This window comes from Teleopsis dalmanni, chromosome 1 (genome assembly GCF_002237135.1).
Source record: "Teleopsis dalmanni isolate 2A chromosome 1, ASM223713v2, whole genome shotgun sequence".
NCBI lineage: Eukaryota > Metazoa > Arthropoda > Insecta > Diptera > Diopsidae > Teleopsis > Teleopsis dalmanni.
In genome coordinates, this window is record NC_051846.1 from 114,734,189 (window position 1) to 114,738,483 (window position 4,295).

Genomic DNA, 4,295 nt, shown 5'->3' on the forward strand with positions numbered 1-4,295 from the left:
AGGGGTATTATCATTAAAAGAAGGTTGTATGGCCCGCATAAAAGAAACAACATTAACATCATCAAGCAACTTGCAAAGTTCTACAATACTAAATATAAACAGTCCGGTTATAAAAGAAGCAGATGCGGTCGGAATCAATAATATAAAACCCTGGCGTTATTGGCAAATAAATAACAAAGATGAAATTGAGATGCTACATACACAAATTAAAGAAATCAAAAACAACGGGGTCAAATTAAAAAATTTACACTTCCATCACGCATCCGGTCACGCAGCGCTTGGTTTGACAACTATAATAATTATAGCAATAATTATTTATTTGATTCGAGCAACAATGAGAAGAAGGCGACTGCTGGCAATTGCGATATCAGCTCGGCGTCAGAATGTTCATGAATGAACATAATGTAAATTATATTATTATTATTCAAAACTACTATTCCAAAACATTATTATTTTACTATTATGCTACATTATACTTTAATTTAAAAAAAAAAATATTAGATAATCATTCATGTTAATTCTTATAATTTTCTTTTATTCTATATAGTTACTAAAACAAAAAAAAAAATATATACATACTTAAATATTAAAATTTTTTTTTGTAAAAATAAAATTCCTATAAAGCTAATGTATAGCATATTAAATTAAAATTAAACCTTTATATTATATTTAATAGACTTTTTATATTAAGCCGTTCCGCCTTAATAAAGGCGCGGCAGTATGTTCAATAATGAACATATTTTACTTTAATTAAACTAATATTCAATTTTATATTTATATTATATTAAGCCATTCTGTCTTAAAAAAGCGTTGGCAATATGTTTAATAATGAACATGTTATTTTAGGACATACAATCCTAAAACTATTAAAATTAAAATTGTATCTTTTTTCAAACGCTGGCAGGATGTGCCTAAATTTATAGTTATTTTTATGTCTGTTATCGTTTAAATTCTTAGAATTATATAAGAAGGAAAAAACACGGGTAATAAAAAAATCCCAAAACTAAAGATATTGTAGAATATTAAACACATTTTAAAATACATGGCACCGTATCGATAATAAAAATATAATTGTAAAATAATAAAAATCCTACGTGCCAGAATTTTATTGTATCCTTTTTGTTATGAACCTTTGCGACAGCAATAAAATGCAACTAAAATTATACAGTCCACTAAAATAAATGATAACAGGCAACAAATTATTTCAACCCTTATTTGTAAATGTAGTTAAGTTATGTTAAGACAATTTTGTATAAATAGAGAATAATTTTCAAAATAAAATCAGTATTCAATTCGATACTCTAGCGAAAGCATTTCTCTTTCATTTCAAAAATTAATCATTTGGTCCTTCGAGCCTAGGAAATTGGCTAAGGAAAATTTTTTAAATTTTGAAATATAAAAGTCATAGTGATCCCCCACCAGAGGTAAGACACTTGACTTTGTTAGAGCCTTACAAACTCTAACTCAAAATTTTTCAGAGCCTTACAACCTCTGAAAAATAAACTCGTTCGTCAAGAACAAAAAATTAGTTAAAAGTGATCGAGGCAAGACACTTGACTAAAAATTCAAAAGTATTAAGGCTGTTCAAGAACGCCATTAAAACCAAAGAGCTGATCCTAACAGCTTATATAATAAAATAAAGCAGTTTCAAAGAAGGAAGGCGTTTGCACTACTATACCAAGAATTGCATCTGCAAACAAATAAAGAAGATAAAATAAAAATTAAAAGAGAAATTAAAAAATTACGAAGAGAAAAAAAAAAATAATAATAAAAATTTAAACTAAAAAATATCTTTCACAGAGCGAATTAATCAAAGACCAATATAATTTGATCAAAAAACTAGAAGAACTATTCAAACAGGCAGAAGGAATAGTAACAAGGAGTAAAAAAAAATGAAGTACTAGAATTACTAGAAGAAATATGGAAAACATTCTCGGAGAATGATAAAAAATTATATAAGTTAGGTATAGAAGATATACCATATTTCAACGAAGGGGTAGGAAAAGATATGTTAGAAAAATATACTAAAGCAAAAAAATTACTGTCAAATACAGAAGAATCAGAAATAGACAATCCAGAAGATTCAGAAATAATCACACAAGAATTCAAAATAACGAGAGAAAAAGCAGGAAAAGACAAGGAAATGGCTAGAGATAAACTAGAAAATTTGATGAAAAGACTAAAAGGACTAAAAGAAATGATTAAAGAATTTAGAACAGAAGCAATGAAACGAAGTGTGCTAATTCGAATAATAGAAGGAAATTATGAAAAAATACAACAAATATTGGCAATATTAGACAAAGACCAATTAAGTAATATTAATGAAAGGTATGAGATGATAAAGGAACAGGCTAAAGTATTTTTGGATTGCAAAGATGAATTTAATCATACTAAAAATCAAGTTAAGATTGAAAAAGAAGTCATAACACCAATTACACAATTACACGATTTCGACGGAAGAGAGGAAGATTGGCAAACTTTCGTAGAATTATTTAAAGATTACGTACATAATAATCGAAATTTATCATCCTCAATGAAACTTGACTATTTAAGATCTCATATTAAAGGGGATGCGCGTATGACTATTAGTCATCTATTATCTGGAACATCAGCAAACTATGAAGCGGCGTGGGATACGTTAATAAGAAGATATGAAAACAAAAGATTAATTTTTACAAGAAATTTTGACAAATTACTTGACATGAAAACAATTAACTCATCATCAGTTTTGAGCTTAAGAGACGCTCATGATCAAATTAAACAATGCATTCAACTAATTGAATCTAAACAGGCAGAACCTAACTGTGACAGATTATACGCGCACATAATAATAAGAAAATTGGATAAAGAAGGTATTCAATTATATGAACAATATATTAAAAAACCAAGAGAAATAAACACACTAAAAGATGTATTTGAATTTCTGGAACAACAATTCCAAACTCTGGAAGCCCAAAATAGCCTTAAAACATCAAGAATAAACTATATTAATCCACCAACTGACATAAGAATTCAGAACAATACTATCCATGAAATATGCCAGTTGGGTTTGTGTACAAAATTTTTTGATTTTTGTGAATAATTTTGGCACTAAAAAAATAAGTAAGAACATTTTGAATACAAAAAATCTAAAAAATAGAAAAAAATTAAAACTATTGAGCTGTGTGAAGTACGAAATGTAAGTTTTTATTTAGTATTTACTTTAAAACTTAAATTTAATTCTATAGTAAATAAATGGAAATTGCAGATTTTATTAGAATTATCGAGCAAAACTGACTCCTCCATTTTCTTTTTAAATACTAGTTCAAGTGTATTACGCTCAAGGGATGAAGTGCATCACCATGGATATAGTGGAAGTTTTGTGGAAACGATCAATAATTTTTCCGTTAAAGATTATTTGATTGGTATTTGCGCATAAAAAATACAATTGCTATATATTAATTATGTTTCATATTTTAATAGATTTGTTAATAAAATCCAATCAGCAAATACAAAATAACCGTGGTGGTCACAATTGAACGAGAGCAATGAAGGAAATTTACATATTTTTGTGGTATATGGCAAATATAAATACTTTTCGCGAATTTGGTATTTGTTTTGGCATACCAAAAGCTTCTGTATGCAGAGTAATTGAAAGAAATAGTGTTTAGCTTATATCAATTGCAAAATTTCCGTTCGTGATTGACAGCACACATGTTAAAATAAATGCACCTCACCATAGCAATTAGGCTTATTTCAAAAGGAAGCATGAATATAGCTTAAACTTGCAAGCAGTTTGCAAATAAATGTAGATTTGTTTATAATTTTACTACACCGTTGCATCGCATTGCCAACCTCAATTGCATTAAAATACGTTCCACTTTTATCTTTTACATACATTCCACATTGAACCAGAAAGTGAACCAGATCAATTGCTGGTTCACCCCATTGTTTTTGTTTTGCATGTAAAATTGAGCGGATCATGTTTGCTGAAACGCAGCTTGTTATGTTATGAATTGTTATGAATTGTAGTGTAAAAACACAATACGAATTTATTTGTCTCAAATCAGATTTTTCAATTCTATGAAGTTTTATATTTAAATTTATATTTATATTTAATCCATGCGAAATTTAAATAGTTTTTAATCAGGAAAATATTTTTTGGATCTCTTGCAATGAGATAAACAACACTTATTACCCACAATCGTTTTACGATTCATTTTAGACACTAAACTTTTTGAACAAATCAAACTAAGTATGAATAAATTTTAAATGTCTAATATAAATGTATATGGACACCAAAAAACTGTATAATG